We start from the raw sequence: 18,649 nt of genomic DNA on the forward strand, positions 1-18,649 counted from the left end.
AATTGAAAATGGACTTACCTTTCCTCAGTGGAATGCGGACGCACTTGCCTTTGGCAAGTGCCAAATTTGCCTTTTAAATATGGTGGCATTTTGTCTTCTTGATTCTGGAGGAGAACCTTACCCCCAAATCCACGCACAGGTCTGGGGCTCGATCCACCTTGAAGGAGGACTTGCAACTCCACCGCTTTCTTTGCTGGGGTGCTGGCAAACAGGAAAGCAATCCAAGCACAGCCAGAGGGCGCCAAAATGCCGCAAATAAAAGTTCCAAAGGTTCAGATGGTTGCGGGAAGGTAAAATTGGCTTTTGTCTAATGAAACAGCTGCGGTGGTAAGCGTTGTCGTGTTATTTTTCGCATTTGCTTCTTGCCAATAGATAAGCAAGGTGGGCATGCAACGCCACCCTGACGGTTATTTTATGTCCCGGTGTTAAAGTGGCAGTGTTTGAAGCCACCCGGCACGTCGTAGGTGGTTGGCCACGGCTTTGACCTGTGCGCTTCTAGGCGGCCCGGGAAGGGTTGCCTCCACTATCCCAGTCTTCCCGGGAATTGGTTGCCCCTTTTAAAGCACAGACATAGAACACCGACGGTTCCTTTCCTCGGGCTCTTGTCCCTTCTCCTTTCTCGCCAAGTCCCGAGAGCATTCTTGCAGGGGCACGCCGCCCGCCCCACTAGGGTGGACCTCGGCGGTCGCGCTAGTCCCCAGCCGCAGACCTCCAGGCTCTCAGCCCAGCGTGCGAAGGCGCCGCCTGCCCAGCTCGTCTGGTCCGCCGGGGCGCCGCCCGGGCTTGCCTGCCGTTAGCCGCCACCCTCAACCCCGAGGACGTCTGCCTCGATGGGCTGAGGGGAGCCACCAGGTCACCCTCACCCTCACCGCCCGTCCAGGTATCGCAATCTCAGGCGGACGTCGCGCGCGAGCGGGATTAGGGTGCTGCGAAGGGTAGCAGGTGGCAGGGGGCGTCATTCATCACCTCGAGGCAGCCCCTTAAGACTGAGCGAGACGGAGCACTTCCTATCAAACCATTCCAAAGGGGGTTGAGATGGAGAGAAAGAGAAGAGACAAGTGCCCACATACAGCCCTGGCGCGGCGGGGGAGGGGAGGCGGCGCAGGGCTGGGTGGGTGGGTGGGGGGCCGCGGGAAAGGACAGGACAGGAGGTGAGGGAGGGGAGGGAGCTGGGGAGGGCGTGGGAAGCCCTCCTGGAGGGCAGATGAACCGGCAGGAGGGACGGGGGACGGAGGGGAGGGGAAGGGGAAAGGGGGACCTCCGGGACGTAAGGAGGGGAGCGGGATGGAGGGCAGTTGAAGGGAGGCGGGCGGGGCCCGAGGTGGAGGGGAGAGGAGGGAAGGGGAGGGGAGGGGAGGGAGGCGGGCGGGGTACGCGGGAGGAGGGAGGCTGGGCGGGCGGACGCGCCGGGGGAGGGCGCTGGGCAGGAAGGGGAGGGGGAGCGCGAGCGCGAGAAATGCAGAGGCTGCAGCGGCGGCGGCGGCGGCAGTAGCGGCAGCGGCGACGGCGGCGGCGGCAGCGCTCCAACTCGCTCCTCGCTCCGGGCTCCGCCGTCGAGCCGGGGAGAGAGCCTCCGCCTGCGGCCAGGCACCCGCCGGACGACGCCTGCGACCCGGGCCCCTCGGCGCCACCGCGCTCACTCAGGGGCGGCACAGGCACCCAGAGCCGGTAAGGAGGCGCGCCCCGGAGGCCCCGCCGCCCCCGCGGACCCGAGGTGCCGGGAGCCCGGGGGCTCCGTGCGCCGCCGCCCCACCTCGAGGCCCTTTGTTCTCTCCGCGCCGCGGCCGGGGGCGTGGGGCGCTGCGGGCCCGATTAGACGGCGCCCACCGTGGGGACCCTCCGCAAGGCTCCTGCCGCACTTCGGGGATTCGGGGGGATGGGGGCCCCCCGAGGTGGGTGGCTTCAGCCTCTTGCAGGGTGGGAAGGGTGTGGGGGTGGCGAGTCTGCTAAACGGAGTTGGGGGGTGGGTAACGGGAGGGAAGCTGCTCGTTAAGGAGGAAATTGGCGAATGCGAACCCCTTTAAACGCACTGAGTCCCGAAAAGACGGTTGTGTGCGGCCGAAGGGAGCGTATCTGTCATCGGAACCATTCACAGCCCGAAAGAAAGCGCTTCGGTGCGCGGGGCGCAGCTGCCTGAGATGGAGGGTGGGGGTGGGGTGGGGCGGGAGTAAGGGGGAGAGAGAATACGGGGATCTGGTGTGATCCGGAGGAGGGAGGTGCCTCTTTGGTGTCACAAATGGGGTTCCTTGACCCGGGGGACTCCTGTCTCTCGGCCTGCGGTGGCCACGGAGCGCGAGGTTCCCACGACGACGTGCCTCCCGGAGCACATCGGAGCGGAGCCGAGCCGCAGCCTCGGACGTGGCCGCCCTGCTTTCCCACTAACCTGTGGGCTGTGTCTGAGCACTTCATTTTTACGGAGGTTTGGGTTCCGAGATGCGCTGGGCGTCTCCCCCCTCGCGGCCCCGGCGGGGAGGGTGTGAGCTTGAACCTGACAGCGCGCCGGCCCCCACGGCGCAGCCCCGCTGCGAGCGAAGGTTTGGGGTTTAGCAGGTTTTGCCGAAAGCGCTAACGCTGAAACCCGACGCCCGGTGCCTGCCTCCCGCCCCACGCCCTCCCTCCAGCCTCCCGCCCCCGAAAAAGAAAAGCGGCGAATCCCTGGATCCGTTCGCACACGCCACGCGCGGCTACTAACCGCATTCTTTTCATGAATATTCATCGAACGCTCGGCCGGGCTCCTTATCGGCGTCCCCAGAGACATTTCCGCCGCGAAACGAGCTCCGCGGACAGCCTCGGCCGGTGTAGTGTTCACCCGGCCGGAGTCAGCCCCGCGCGCGCGGGTGCATTTTTTTAGGACCTTGAGCGGGGTTGACACACCTCGGTCTCCCGCGAGGCCGCGAGCACATGTACGGGGGGTTAAAACCGAACAGGTTAGCGTCGAGGGGGTCGTTGGGCTGTAGGGGTGTGGATTCCCCTCCCCGGGATTACAGCCAGGGATAACCGATCTCAGTACTGCGGGCAAAATGAATGAATCGGGACTGTAATTACCTATTCCTTTGTCTTGGCCTCGCGCATGCGCCGGAGAGCAGGGTGTGGAGGGCCCCGGCAGCCGCGTCTGATCTCTCCATCACCCACCCACCCACTCCCTTCTGAAGCCGAGGAACAAAGGCGGTTGCCCTAAATGTTGCGTGAAATCCTTGGACACAAATGACAGTTTTCCCCCCCTCTGTGTGTGTGTCTTCTTTTCCAGGTCACCTTGCGTCTTTTGCTTTCTTAGTGATTTCAGTTGACGAAAAATAAGATGGTCCTTGGTGATGAGAGCACACTGTGGCTTAAATATTTTTGTGACCGAACCCTGTTAACTTTCCTTCCTAGTACTCTTCATTGTCCTTTTTTTTTTTTTTTTTTTTTTTCTGTAGCTTATTGCACTGCAGTGATGGTGGCCCTCGATTTGCATCAATTAACCATTTGACAGATTTTTTTTGCTGCTGATCCTTTGATTAAGGGACATTGGTTTCAAAACTGACAGTGGCTGTCTGCCCCTAGTGTCACTGCTTGGGAGAAATTAAGACATTTTGGCGTTTATAGGAACAAGATGGCCTACAAAACCCAGAACAGAGAAAATGGTTACCTTGTCAGAATCCTAACCCTGTTTTTCTTCTTGATTCTTGCCTCATTGTTTCACTAGGGATCCCAAAAGGCCAGCCCCATGGAGGTGAAAATCATTGGTAGGGGAGAAAGGAGGAAGAAGGCAACTAGGGCTGATGGGGTGAAGATGGTTGATGGAATTCATAATGCTTCTCTTTCTTTTTTTCTTTATTTCCTTTTTTTTTCTTTTCTGTACTATCTAAAAGAAGCCATGATATATATACCTTTGATGGTCAATTTTCTTTAAAAAAAAATGGTGTATTATCCAGATTATGCGCATTTAGATTTCTTTTGGGTTTTGGGGGCTACTTTAGTCTACTATCCAGAAGGTGACTTACGGATATAAAATAGCTAAATACGGTATTTTTGCAATGGCCCGTTTAGAATTTTCTGTTTAAGTATTCTCCGTACATCCTGGTGGGACGACATCGAGCAGGCAAATGGAAGTCATCTCTTTTGTTCCTTTTAATAAGGGGATATTGATATTGATCACATTTAATATATCAGAACCTATATTTGGTAGGATAGCTGGCTGGTGCCCGCTCTGTTCCTTCGTATTGGGTGGCTTATTACGGTTTAGGGGGGTATCTGCAGTTTTTTTTCTTTTTCTTTCCCCTTTAGATTATGTTTTTGAGGGAGAAGTGAGTTGGAATATAGATGGATTTGGATAGCAAATATATGCTAATATGTTCCAAATTCAGAGAGTCGTAGGTTTTTAAGCAAGTTGATTTTTAAACTGAACTTGGAAAAAACATCAGTTACCTTATTCTTTTATCTCGTTAGTTTTTTGGCCGTCCTTAGCAGGTGGAGCAAGGGAGCTAATGGGCCTTTTGACAAAATGTGCCAACAAGAAGCATATGGGCAGTGGCATTTTTGTCTTTAACTGGTGCTCATGCTTTCATTATGGCGAACAGAAGAGAATCTTCTCTCCTGCTGGACCACCCTAATTTGAATGTCCAATGGAAGGGCTGTGGCCAAGGGCTGTGGCTCTCTGTCATTGGAGGCATCTTTACAATTTCACTGGATTTACCAGAACACATAATACTATAGTCGAAGATGTGATGTCTTCTGCCTCTTTAGTTTTGTGTGTGTGTGTGTGTGTGTTTTTTTAAACAAATTCACATTAAGAACAATTTAAAAACCATTTTTATTCCGTGGTCAGATAAGCAAAGTGTGGAAAGCTTCGGTTTGGGGGAGATTGGGTCACTGTGAAATGCTGTAAAAATGGATGTCTGCGTGTTATACACAGTAGTTTTGTAAAAACTTAAAAAATCCAAACATTTTTTAAGGTGCCACATAAGTGCACATGGGTGTATGCATTATATACATGCTCATATATACACATTATATATACATACACATGTGGTAAAATAAAATCTTATTAATGATAAGCTAAACTAGTTGGTGTAGAATTTTATATGGTTTTGGGTACTTTATAGTGCTTCATACTGGTCTTTGGAAAATAATCAATTTTTGGTCTTTCTAAACACGTATGTCAATGTGGGAGCCTAGGTAGCAAGTGTCCTAAGAAGCTCATTTCCAGTTTCTAGCAGTGTAAAACATACGGGTTGCCTCGAACATCTTAAATTAAGATGTTCATTTACAGGCTTAAAAACTCAGGTGAAACGCCACTGAACTTGAAAAGCTGTAATAAACAATGGTTACAAAATAAAGGACTTATGAAATTGTTCTGTCTTATTTTTCTGACCTCTTTTAAAATTTTGTTTAAAAAAAAAAAAAAAATCTGGAAAAGGCCTTTTTGCCAACTACCGTGTCAGAAGCCATTGCTTTTGGTGTCTGGTTCTATTGAAAGAAATACTCTGATGTGCGTAGGCCTGTAGTTTACATGGAATTATACCTACTCATTTTACATCTTCTTTATCAAAGGTTGACATCTCAATGACCATGTTAGCTGGTGAACTGGAAGCCAAGTTGCGGCTGAGGGAAATTGGAGGACGTAGGCAAGCTGTTCTCTGGGAAGTGGGTGCCACAGCATCTAGGCTTCCATCAAGTTTTCTCAGCCCACCCAATCCTTTCCATTTATTCTAGTGTCTTAAGACTTCAGATAACCCAGTGCAACATGAACTTTATTCTTTGGCTTAATTATGGTAGATAAATAGTCAGGAAACAGCTTTGAGTTGTGATGATCCCAGAATTTTTTTTTTTCCCCCAAAGATAAAGTACTCAGTGTGTTTTGAGAAGGTACATCTGGGATTGGTACCCTAAGGCACAGTGGAAAGGAGCTGGTTTGAAAGCACTTAAAGACAGTGACTAAACCACTGTGGGCAAATGACTTCAAGCCTCTCTGAATTTAACTTAACTTTGGTTGTACCGTTGGGGTAATAATTCTTATTTTCTCGCGTAATAAGGACCACACACAGAGCTAAAATGTGCCTAAGCACAATGGCTAGCTCTCAGAGGCTTCTTGACTTCTTACTTGACTTCTTACTCTTCATTTTCAATGGTTGTGTGATTGTCATCACTAACTCTTTTCTGTATGTTGAGCTGTTTTTTTGTCCCATGCTGATTAGTCAGGACCTGTGGGTTTCAGTGTATTCAGTTGGAAATCAGATATTTCAGTTTCAAAGATGCTCAAATACCATAATTACTAGCTACTGTTCTCATACATGTACATATTTGAAATTTAATGAGACACTGTATGGGAATTTGCCCAAAAGTGGATTGAATGAAACCAGGGTAGCCACCCTCATTGAATTTCCCATGGCTGCTTACGTAACTTGAGAGATGGCATTTACATTCTTACTGGAAAATACGGGGGTAGTCCTAGAGCCACAGATGCTCCCAGCCTGCCAAAGGAAGATTTCTGTTGAATGCTGTTCCCTCCGTCACTATTAAGACAGACATCTAGGTAAGTGTCCAGTGAACCACATGGAAAGTAGATGACCATATGGAATCCAGTTCTTACCAGGATATAGTTAAATTGCAGTTTTAAAGGCACAAGCCTGGGCGCCTGGGTGGCTCAGTGGGTTAAGCCTCTGCCTCCAGCTCGGGTCATGATCTCAGGATCCTGGGATCGAGTCCCGCATCGGGCTCTCTGCTCAGCAGGGAGCCTGCTTCCTCCTCTCTCTCTCTCTCTCTCTCTCTCTCTGCCTGCCTCTCTACCTACTTGTGATCTCTGTCTGTCAAATAAATAAATAAAAATCTTTAAAAATAAATAAATAAATAAAAAATAAAGGCACAAGCCTTAGCAACACTGATTAAACAGCTTTCTCTTGTCCCCCCCTGGAAGTCAGAAATCGGCTGACACGGATGCAGAGAGAGTCCTGTGGTGGATTTTCCTTCTTCCGCAACCTGAGGATTTAAATAACCTAAAAAATCAGGCTTTCTAAAGGCGGCAGATTTTTTTGAACAAAAACAGGAAAGCAGAGAGTTTTTTGACTAGCTAAGGCTGTTGGTGAGGGGAGGTTGCAACTGAGCAGGTTTCAGAGTCTGGGAATAAATTCCTGAAAGCTTTGGAGATTTAGAAATAGAAACCATCTGCATGCACACCAGGGGCCCAGGCCATAAGAAAACATTTCAAGATAATATAGAAAACGGCATTTAGTGGGGAAGGCAAAGCATTTGCACAGTATTTCCTCCTTATCACTTAGACATTTTATGAACTTTTTTTGAATTATTTTTCTTCATATTTTCAAAGGGACTGGATTTCACTGGTTTGTTGCTTAAACTTCTCTTTGAAATATATTTCGGCCATTGCTTGTACAGGGTGTGAAGGGTATGATATTTAGAAAAGCCTGATTTGGAGGGTTGGGTATGGTAGAGTTGGACTTCACTGGGTTGTTTACTAGCTGTGAGGCCTTGGGTAAATTGCTTAACTTATCTGTGCCTCAACCCTCAAAAATCTGTAAAATGGGGGTTACTCTATTGGGTTGTTGTAGGGATCAAGTGAAATCATCAAACACCTAGGACACTGTCTCATGTATTCCGCATGACTTTGTAAGGCCCAGTCACCATAAAGTGGTGAGCAAACCAGCTTTCCCTCTATGTCTCTAGCTATTCACATACTTGTCCAAGAGGTCATCAAACAGGTCTTGGACAGAAGTTGGTAGAACGTTGGTAGAACGTAGAAGTATGTGGTCTAGGAAAACACGCCAGGTGTAGCCATGATACCTCGAATATGTTGCCTAGTTTCGGAAGTTCAAACTGAGTCGATGAAGACAACCCCAGCCTCCGTATTGAACTGCTTTTAAAATGGGGCCAAAAAAAGTGAAAGCATCAGAGAAAAGTTTACTGTTTTGATAAGGTTGAGATCTGGGCAACACTGGATGACCTGCGAAGTAGACACAATGCATTCAGATTCCTTGAAGTAGGAAGTTTGTTGGGTCCTGAACAAGATGTACTTGTCTGCATTTGAAAGGAGGGTTTTAGTCATTGGTACAAAGATCGACATAAACCAATCTTGATATTTAAAATTGGGAAGACACATGGTTTACACTTGGCCAATATCCCTACCACCCCATGCCAAGAGTAAAATGTGTATTATTCAGGAAGTATTATTATTGTCACCTACCTGGTCACAGAATTTTTGAAATTACCATCATGGAGACCTGTCATCCTGGCTTCTTAAAAAAAGCAAAAAGGAAGTTGGGTTTGGTGAATCCTGGGATCACTGACCCTTTCAGGCCTTTAATTCAGGGCTCTCTGCCCAAGTGGTTTGTGTTTTTCCTCCTGGACACTGAGTTTTGCTGTTAGGTGAAGGTAAAGTCATTGTCATTTTGGTTAAATCATTTTCTTTCTTTCTTTCTTTTTTTTTTTTAAGATTATATCTGTGAGGGAGAGAATGAGTAGTGGGGGGGAGAGGGAGAAGCAGGCTCCTTTCTGAGCAGACACTCCAATGTGGGGCTCAGTCCCAGGAGCCTGGGATCATGACCTGAGCCTAAGGCAGGAACTTGAACCTACTGAGCCACCCAGGTGTCCTAGTTAAATCGTTTTCTAGTTTTTTTAAAAACAGTTTTTTGAATCTTAGGGATTTAGGAGGGAAATTTTATTTTCTCCTCTGTCAGGTGTTCACTGTAGGAAAGGTTTTAGATACGGATGTTATGTCTTTTAAAGTTTTCCTCCGTGAAAGCTTTTTTTTTTTTTTTTTTTTTTGCTGTTAATCTGGAGAAGTTGAAGGATGGGGGAGGACATTTGTTGGTATTTCCTGTATATCATATTCTCTAATTGAATTTCATCCCCTGAAACAAACCATAAAATGAATTTTACCCAGAAGTAAATAAAAAATGGAGGGCTCCATAATGTAGGTAAGACTGTAAAGCGAATAGAAAGTGCTAGAATTCAAATCCATGTCTGATAGCCCTCTCCTCCCCAGTGCTACACTGTACTTTCCATTAAGCCTTGGACGTTTTATCTTACGTCAGATGGACGTGGGATAAAGGGGTGACCTCCTAACATATCAGCATTTTCAGTTTGGATTTAGAGAGAGTTGTCCTAAGTTCTTCAGTGAAAAATTACTTATCTAGGAGAGATATGATGCAGAATAAATATTTAGTCATTGAATACATGAAGTTGACCTGTAGATTAGAAATGCTTCTTGTTAGAGTGAACAGGAGCTAATATCCTTAAGTCCTCCTTTTCTTGGATGGCGATGATGATGATGACGATGGTCATGGTGGTGGTGGTGGTGAGGACGATGGTGGCGGCGGCTGCCCCTAATAAGGACTCTTAGATGGATGTGACTTTGGTTGGCCCCTTCACTTTCCTTATTACCCTTCACTGGTGGAAATAAGTGCTCGAATGCCTTCCTTGTAATTCTGCCCTTGAGATACTAATCAAGATACTACTTGACCCCCTTCCTGCTCCGTACCTAGCGTTGCCTGATGCGAGAAACAGACTGAATCCCAACGTTGTGAACCCATTTCATTCTGCCTCTGCAGGATTCATTTAGGGGAGTTTGGTGGCTGCTTTTAAATACTACTACCCTGGCTACCCTAGCCTCAGCCTTTTGTAAATACCTTGTGTCATCCTAACAGAATGTTTGAAAGCTCATGACCGACACTTTAGAGCTCAGAAGGATCTTAGAAAAGTCGGTGGCTTACTCAGAAGTCTTGAGCTGGTTAGTGGCGGGTGGAAAACCAGGTTATTTCCCAACAAAGCCTTCCTCCAGCTGCCCCTCCCTTCTGTGGAATTGAGTCAAACTCTTACTCAATTTCTGCAACTTAAATTCCTGCCATGCTTGTACCCTGGTACCATTTTTTGAAAATCCAGTCCTGATCCTGGGTGTCTGTTCCTGCCCATCCTCTTCTCCCTGCCTCTGCAGAAACCATCTCTTCTGCCTTTGATGGACCCACTGATGGGACTTGTCTGCGGAGAGTCCCTGCTGTTCTGCTAGCTGCATGCCCTCTTTCCTCTTCAGCTTATCTCTTTTTTCTTCTTGCGTCATAGGCACGTGACTTCCTTCATAGGCCAAAGCATTTATGGCATGCATTAAAATAACTTGGTTAATAAAACTAAATTTTGGTGTCAATATCTTTGTTTCCCTCCTTAAATGAACCGGGTGCTAGCTTGGGGGGCTGCAGAGAGAGGGTACACAGTTGAAAAGAAAGCCAGTTGGCTTTAGACTCATGGTTGGTGGTGGGGGGGGGGGTGCTGTAAAATGAGTGGAACAATCCAGAATTGGACGCTGGGGATGCTGAGAGTGTCTTGGCAGATCCAGTGTACAATGTTGTGGAGAAAGATGGACACCAGCTTTTATTACTAGTGTTATCTGGCCTCCTAGTTTGAGAGGTACATAAAACACGAGGTTTAATTGTTTTTCTTTAGAATTACCATTTATAGTATTGGGACCGACTAGAGGATTTGAAAGTGCCGCAAGGTTCTGAAGTAGCCATGAAAATACGGCACTTAATATGGTACTTAAGTTGTTGCAAACATTTTGTAAGGCTTAATAATCAGGCTTTTGAAACTTCTGTCAGCCTTGTAAAAATACGTGGATTTGCACTCCGAGAAACCGTGGTAAGTTTACCTCTGATGAGATGCAGTTTTCATCTCCTATTTTAAGTGATCTGTTTAGACGTTTCAATAAGTGGAGAATAAGCTTTGGTGAATTTCTCTTCTTCCCAGGGAAGCCCGCAATATGGAAGTGACTTCACAGTTTTAGTAGTGCTTTTAATTACTACAGTTTCGTAGGTCAGAAATACAGTCCCAGAATAAATCCAAGTGAAAACCTCTTTTTTAAGTTCTCGAAGAAACAGACCTTAGAGACCAGGCTTTGCTGGTTGAGCTTCTGAATTACAAGTTTCCTAGATTGCTTGGCAAATCGATTTTGAACAGACCCACTTCACTTACCTGTTGACCTCTGTTCAAAACACCATTACCACACAGACTAATGGAATAGCCAAGTTAAATAGTAACACCAATTAATTGGGGAAACACTGTATCAAAAGAGAAAACAACAGCAGCCATCTAGTAACTGTAAGAACCTCCCGCCTTACTTCAGGATATGTAGAAGGAAGGTCTTGGGTCTTCCTGGAGTATTGTATTGTCTCAGCCTGTAGAAATCTGTAGGGGCTGGAGGAATGTTTGCTGTCTTTGACCTTTACAGATGTTCTCAGCTGTTGAGTACAGAATAGCAGCATCTGTATTCGCCTTGGGCATATTTGAGATGGTTGTGGAAAAGGCAGATCTAGAGAAGTCAGTGATCTGTAGGCGGGAAGATGAGAGATACCTTTCTGCCTTCCGTTATCCTGCATTTCATCAAGGAGGTAGGGTAAGGAGACGTGACCACGTGGGCGTTTACTAAAGACATTCAGATGATTAAATAAGGTGGAATCTTCTCTGGATGCTTCATTTTCTTAAGGAAAAAAGAATCTCAACAGTTGGTGGTGACAATAGCTCCCGAGGCTTCTCCTGGTCACCCAACCTCAGCGAGCAATGAGTAGTAACCAGTAACGCCCTGTTGACAGGGAAGTTTGTTAGACTGTGCTCAGATTTGTTCGGCAGCCCTGATAATCCTTTGTCCAGACCTTAAGCCTTGAATTCCCAGGGCTCACCCAACTGGACTTTGGAAACCCACGCGGTTCTAGAATTTCCAGTGCTTGGCTTTCAGACAAATAGGAACAGGTGTTTGTAACACTGTTCTTCACAAGGTGGTTAATACAAGATTAATAATGTTTTCTCAGGTTAAGTGTTTCTTCACGTGACTACCATCTGAATGTCACTCTTCTCCCTCCTCCAATGCAGGGGTGGGCTCAAGATCGAAAAGCCACCCCGAAGGTTTCTTTGGTGCAAGAGACAAAAACATTAATAGCTCACTCCATTCCCCTCCGCCTTTTGTGTTCTAACTGGCTTTGTTTCCGCCATCCAGAGAGTTTAGCTTTATTTCACCTGTACTACAGTCTCTTAGGGTGGAGGTCATCCTGGGAGACCCCTGATGGCCCCAAGGGAATTAAAACACATGATTTCAGTAAGGTAAGAGCGGTCGTTTTCAGTGGAACAAACACGGTGGGAAAGAAGTTTTCCTAGTATCTCTAAGACCTCATGTTTAACTTTCTACCAACTCTGAGTGCAGGGAATGTTACAAAAAGTGAATTTTTGGAAAAGTGAATATGAGTGTTTATAGGCTTCACTTCGCTCCCCCACATCCAAACAACCCTGTCCGTTAGCCCTTCTGCTTTATAAAATACCACTTTGTTAGACATTGAACTTGAGTGCTGTCCATACTAGCACAATCTCTGACTGTATCCTTGCTTCCGGCGACAAATCCTAGGATGCTCAGGAGAGCAGGTAGTAGTTAGAGGGAGCAGGTGGCAAATTAGGACAGATGAACTCATGTTCCCCTTTAACTTGCCTTCTCTAAGCCAATGCCTCCTATTTTCAGTTCTCCTTCCTGTATTGATTGCCATAGGCTAGGCATTCTACCAAAGGAGAATCTTTTGTCGTTCCTTTCTATAGTGAGGTAGCCAGGAATCTCAGATAAAGGGTAGAGAAGTCCAGAATGATGTAATACTGCAAAAAATGTGACTCTGGTCGCTAAGGGGAGTGGAAAAAAAAAACCCCAAAACTGGAAGGCAGTTTCGAGTTGGGCATGATTAGTGTTGGAAGAGGATGTAGCCTGGGGGAGATAGAGGTGGAAAACCCCACCAAACCCAACCCAACCCCTTAGGGCATGTAGACAGTTGGTAGTCTTGCACGTGACAAGGCTAACTCGGCAGACCCTGGCACGGAAGCACTTGTTTGCATAGTGTACCTGGTAGAGAAATCATCTAACTGCTTACAGGAAGGTGTTAGAATGTTGCAATGCACTGTGGTGAGTGCTAGGTTTCATTGTTCCAGTTAAATCTGATTCTGAGAACCTGCTGAAGGATCTCCCGACCCAAGGAAGCAGTTCGGTCTTGCAGGGAGCACTGGGGGCGGGGGGCACTTGTTAAATACTGATGGTGCATAAGATGGTTCTGAAAAGGAGGAAGGGGCTGTACTTGGAAGTTTTTTGTTCGGTCATTTTGCAGCCATGTGTCTGGCTGGAGAGAGGGGAAACACCCAATCCTTTTCTGCTTCTAGAAGTGTCTGGATTCCCTGTGTGTGGGCAGGATTTCTGGTAAGTACAAAAAGTAAGCAAAACTACATTGTGGCAGGTCAAGGGTCAGTGACGCCTTGTCAGTGGATCCCCACTGCTCCCTCGGTCTGAGGTTCATGTGACAGAGGAAGGGGTACCGGGGACTGTAGGAGACACCAGTGCTGTGCTCCTGCCTATGTCCTCTGGCTGCCATTATGCAATACCACATGCTGCATGGCTTAAACAACAGAAATTGCTCTTCTCACAGTTTATGGACGCTGGGGGTTCACGATCAAGGTGTCGGTGTATTTCGTTTCTTCCAGAGTCTCTCTCCTTGGCTTGCAGAGCTGCCCTCTTGCTGGGGCCTCCTGCATTCGAGGGCACACACCTGTCCCTGTGTCTCTGCCAAGCACAGCAGTCCCACTGGGTGAAGACCCACCCCAGTGGCCTCATTTTAGCTTCATCACCCGTTGAGAGACCCTGGCGCCAAATACATTCACATCTTGAGGTCCTGGAGGTTACAGCTTCAGTGGATGGATTGTGTGGAAGCACAGCTCAACCTGTAACAACTCGTGCTTGGTATTAAGAAACAGTGAGGAGCGTTTGAAAGTCCTATGCAGAAAGCTGCTTCACCGGTTGCTACCCTCGAGGAGGAGAGTGGAGAGAATCAACAGTGCTTGAGCCCCTGGCTTGGTCCTCACCAACCCATGGGGGGCAAACATAAGAGCCTCCACTTGACATGAGATGAAGAGAAGTTAATCTTCCCCAAGAGTCACATCACCAGAGAATGGCAAACCTGGTATAAGATTCGAAAGTCCTGTTTCTGTGGCATCATTGTCCTGGGGGCGGCAAAGGGTGTAGGCAGATCCTGTCCCCTCTGTTGTGTGCGTGATGGACTTGGGTCCATGCCAGGGGCCTTGGAATGAATCCTCAACACAGTGCCCTAAGCTGTTGCCACCAACTGGTCACCATTCGCGCGTGGCCAGACAGCCTTGTATCATGATTCTTTGCCTCTGCCCGAAGGCTTTCCCATTTGGATGTCCACATACCCAAATGTGACAAGAGAGTGAACAAAGGAGTGAGAAAAAGATTTCCTTAGAACAGTGTAAAGAACTAGCTAGTCTTGAGTAAATGAAGATGGAGTTATTCGGGGAAGGCTCTCTTTAGAAAGCTCCTACCAAGAGTGACCGTGGCAGAGAGACCTTACTGTAGACGGAAGAGTTGAACAGATGCATTGGCCAACTTGAAATCCTCTTCTAGCATCAAGGCTTATTGGTAGGGTTAAGCCTACCAATTCGTAGGGATTGGTAGGGATTCACCACACACAATCTTACCATGGAGCAGGTTTTAATAGATGGAGGTGATGGGAGACGGGGGTGTTAACAAAGGCAGGTGTGGGAGGAGTGGGTAGAGATCTAATGAAAGATTTACCATACAGTGGGACTCTAGCAGGTGGAAAGTTAAGAAGTGTCAGGAATCCTACAAAGTCTTGATGACTGCTGACATCAAGGCTGATAAATTTTGGGTCTTTCCAAGCAGTAAAACAAGTAGTGATACTGAGGGGATTTTTTTGAGGGACATTCTCAACAAATGTGGGTGTGGGGTGGGGTTTTGTCTCCGCTGAATGTCACACTTGGGAGAGACTCTTTCTACAAAAGCAATGTGCCGTGTTTGAGGTACCCTCTGGAATGATTCAGCCATTGACCAGGACAATTTCAGGTCATGTCATGTTGTGTTAACTACAGCAATAAAAATATTACTTCATTAATCCACAATAATTCCGTTTTATCAGACAGGATAAACCACGGGCCCTAAAATAATTGAAAGTTGGTGCTCTTTAGTTTCTTTTTAAAAGCTTAGATTACTTTCTGCATAGAATGTGCCATAAGTAGTAGAATTTTTAATTTTAACTCTTTAATTTATGCAACGTCTCTTTCCAAGCAGATGTCCGTGGTCCGCAGTTGAGCGCTCATTCTTGGCCGGTCCCTTCTCCTCTCATTGCTGAACACTGGGCTCTTCTGGTAACAAAGCTCTGAAGTGCGCCGTGTCACTGTCTCTCCGTCTGTTCAGTAGCCTCTACTCTAAGCCGTGAACCTCGCAGAAGCTTCTCTTCCTCTCCTTGATGACCGCCCTGATAACTCGTCTATATCTGAACATGGCATCCCTCTGCCAAAGACTTGATATCATGACTTTCTGGTCCACTTAGAATAAACTATAAAAATCCTTGCTGATCTGCAAGTCCCCGCACATTTATCTTCTAGTTTCCTCTTCAGACTCCCTCCTGCTTCTCTCTCATCCGCCCTCTGTTCTCGGCCATATGGCCCCCCACGTGGTTCCCCCTGTGCTGCATGCTGCCTCTTGCCTACTCTCTTCTGCCTGGAATATTCTTTTCCCGCTGTCCAAGTATTCTTCAGTGAAATGCCGCTTTTTCAGAGATGCCTCCCCTGCCTGTCCCCACATCTCTTGGAGCACTTGGTGTTTTTGTTCTTGCATTGACGGAAACGGATGTGATTATTGAGTATCTCCACTCTTTTGGATGAAGAGACCAGGAGGCAGGAATATATTGGTTTTGTTGACCCATAACCGTGTTCTAGGACAGTTCTGATGGCAGGCACTCCATGTTTGTGCAGTGTACGAGGTTGCCTACTGCACATTATCTTTCTTCTGAAAATCACCGTTGGCAGCAGAAAGGGCTTCATTTATGGACACTAAATTTCACCTCATCTGTTGTGCTTACTAGGAAGATGAATATCTGATGAACTCCAATTAGTGTAATTATCCTGTTTCGAGGCAGTAAGTTTAGTAGTAATTGTTCTAAAGCCCTGAGACATTACGAATAATTGGTACTAATGGCTTATGCCCTGTACGCCTCCTCCCTAGGTAGGGTCTCCAAGGAAGAATGAAACTGTATTATTGGTGAGAAAAAAAGCACCATTACACTGTGGAATCTTTCTGGAAATACAGCACAGCGGGGGAAAGCTGGGGCTGATTACAGGTACCTTCTTCTTCCTTTCCTCCAAGTGCCTGGATGGAATCCTGGTTCGCACTGGATCGGTCAGGACTGAACAACTTAACTAATGCATTACCTAACAGCCCCTGTGAAGTTGGGCGTGTTAGGCCCCCCAGATGGTGTGTGGTTTTAAATCTTCACGCCTTAGTTGATCATAATAAGTAAAAGTGAGTTCAGCCCCGATTCTGTGCTGTAACCACTTACTCTAACTTGTACATCCTCCAAGCTTGAAGCTTGCAGCTTGCTTCGTTCCTCGTTGGATGTCAAGTTTCTGGCTCAGAACATGTGGTTGCAGGAAGGGCTGAATGCATGGAAAGGCATGTTTCCTTTGGCCACTTGGCATCAGTCATTCTATACAAACAAATAAGGCATATTTCATATTATTTGTTTTGCCTTCAAGTCCAGGAACCAGCTGGTAATGAACCTTTAGCAAACATCATAGTGTTTCCTTTAGGGGGTGGGGCGTACACAGTTAAGAAAGCACTTGTAATTCCCCCTTCCCCTCCTCATTTTCATACTCTGCTTGATGGTCAACATTCAACTGTCATTGCCGCCTCCAGGAGCGCTGTGCTTTAGTTGAAACTAAGATGTTTAGAGCAATAAATACCGTCAACTCTTGAGATCTCTCACAGATCTGTGCCTAGTTTCCTAAAGCTGAGTCTTGTACTGATGGGATTCTTATTAAATAAAAAAAAATGTTGGTAGTTTTTTACATCGATATAAAATCAATTTTCAAATCAATCTTTAAGAAATAATAATGCAGGGTTTCGGTAAACTTGTGTCTGACAGAAATAATTTACTCATCCTAAAATGTTTCTGGATATTGTTCTTTTATTTGCAAAATTCTTCCTGTAACAGGTTTCTTTTTACGTATTAAAGGCTATAGTTGAGATGATCACAGTCTTCGTTGCCTACATTTGTGAGCTGAGGATGGGCTGCGAGACCCTCTGTGTGATTTATACCCTACACACTTGCTACTAATGCTATTAAATCAATACTTCATCTTTAAGGGGTCTCATTTTGAATGAATTCAGTTTATGGATTAGCCAGTGGCATTCTCTGCACCTGTAACCTCCTTCCCCTAACGCCCCTCAGCTCGGCATCCAGAAGGGCACTTCTGCATCCATCAAGAGGAGCTAGCCATCAGGAAAAGGGAGAGCACAGCTGGAGGTGGTCTCATCCTTAAGGTCAAGCCCGTTAGATTTCAATTGGGTAGTGGAATAGGAAGGGCAGTGGTCACTCTTCGCAGTAAATTTTTTATCTTAGGCACTATTGAGGCCCCCTGACTTCATGTTCTGTTTGGAACCCTTGGCCCCATTGTAGGTTAGGTGCTCAGAAGGTGGCATTAGCTGGCAGGACGTGGTGTCCGTGGTTGAGCAGGAGTCCTGACACAAACTGGCTGCTGTGTATTTCCGAACAGTTTCCTAGATGGTATTTCCATCCTTTATTTTTCCTTGATCCCGATGATGTGACTTGCGTTAAGGAAGCCCAAGCAGTATTGCTGTGGGTGTTCAGATTTGGTCGTCTTCAAACTCCAGGGAATTCATGTGGGCCTCGGTCTTTGGCTGTCGTGAGTACATACTTCCCCTCCCTCCTCTTCTGCTTTGTAAACATGTTTTTGGGGGTCGATGGCACGTGATGCACGCTGACACATTTGCAGCCATAAGTAAAAAAACTATATATAATGTATATATACACACACACACATATATATAGTTAAAACATACAAATATTGTTTTTGTGGTGAATGTATCCTTTATTTAAAGATCAGTGTGGAGACCAAGCTCCTGAAAAGCCCTTCGGATGAGCAACCGATGTGGGATTCATCTGCTGTTAAAGACAACATGGGAAAATGCAAACCACATCCAACTGTTGCAGAATTACTGTTTGTTTATTGAATGAGCTGGGAGATGCAAAGACCGGCGTCCTTCCTTGAAGGAGTTTAGAGCTGGGGAAGGCAAACAAGCACACCAGTAATCACAGTGAGACAAGTGTTGGTCTCTAGATGCGTGAGACAGCCGTTGATTCTACCTTTTCTCTTTTCTACCTGTGTGTCTCTGGACCCGCCTCTTTCACTCGACTAAGCCATGTGAGATACTCCCAAGTTCAGTTGGCAACTGCTGAGTTTTCTGTGAATATCACTTGTGAGCGTGTGGAATTCAGGATTGATTTTGTTTCATTTAAAGGTCTTAATTTTCTAAAGATAGAAAAGACATTTATGTATCCTACATTTCCATCCAAAATAAAGCACTCAAAGGATTAGAAATGGAAGGAAGAGCCTTCCAAAAAGTTAGTAATTAAAACACAGTAAGAATATACTTTGTGTCCTTACCCTGCAGTGCCTGAAGGACCTCTTGGGGCAATGTCCCCAGGGCACTCTGACCTGTCTGTCTAACCGCACTGGCGGGGTGGGTACTCAGCTGGAGACACTGAGGGAAGAATTACTGTTGTTCTCTCCAGAAGATTCTAGGGAAAGCTCA

The 18,649-nt window shown here is 46.6% G+C and overlaps 1 protein-coding gene across 2 annotated transcripts in view; it reads left to right on the top strand.

Annotated features, from left to right (window-relative positions):
* The first annotated feature begins 758 nt into the window (after positions 1-758).
* BASP1 (brain abundant membrane attached signal protein 1) overlaps positions 759-18,649 on the top strand; it is a 55,633-nt gene continuing 37,742 nt past the window's right edge. The window contains exon 1 of one of the 2 annotated variants that reach the window (XM_059173690.1): positions 759-880. The gene's annotated coding sequence lies outside the window, so the exon portion shown is untranslated. Of the gene's footprint in view, positions 881-1,443; positions 1,669-18,649 lie in introns of those variants that run through there. The other variant, XM_059173689.1, reaches the window with a different exon arrangement.

This window comes from Mustela lutreola, chromosome 5 (genome assembly GCF_030435805.1).
Source record: "Mustela lutreola isolate mMusLut2 chromosome 5, mMusLut2.pri, whole genome shotgun sequence".
NCBI lineage: Eukaryota > Metazoa > Chordata > Mammalia > Carnivora > Mustelidae > Mustela > Mustela lutreola.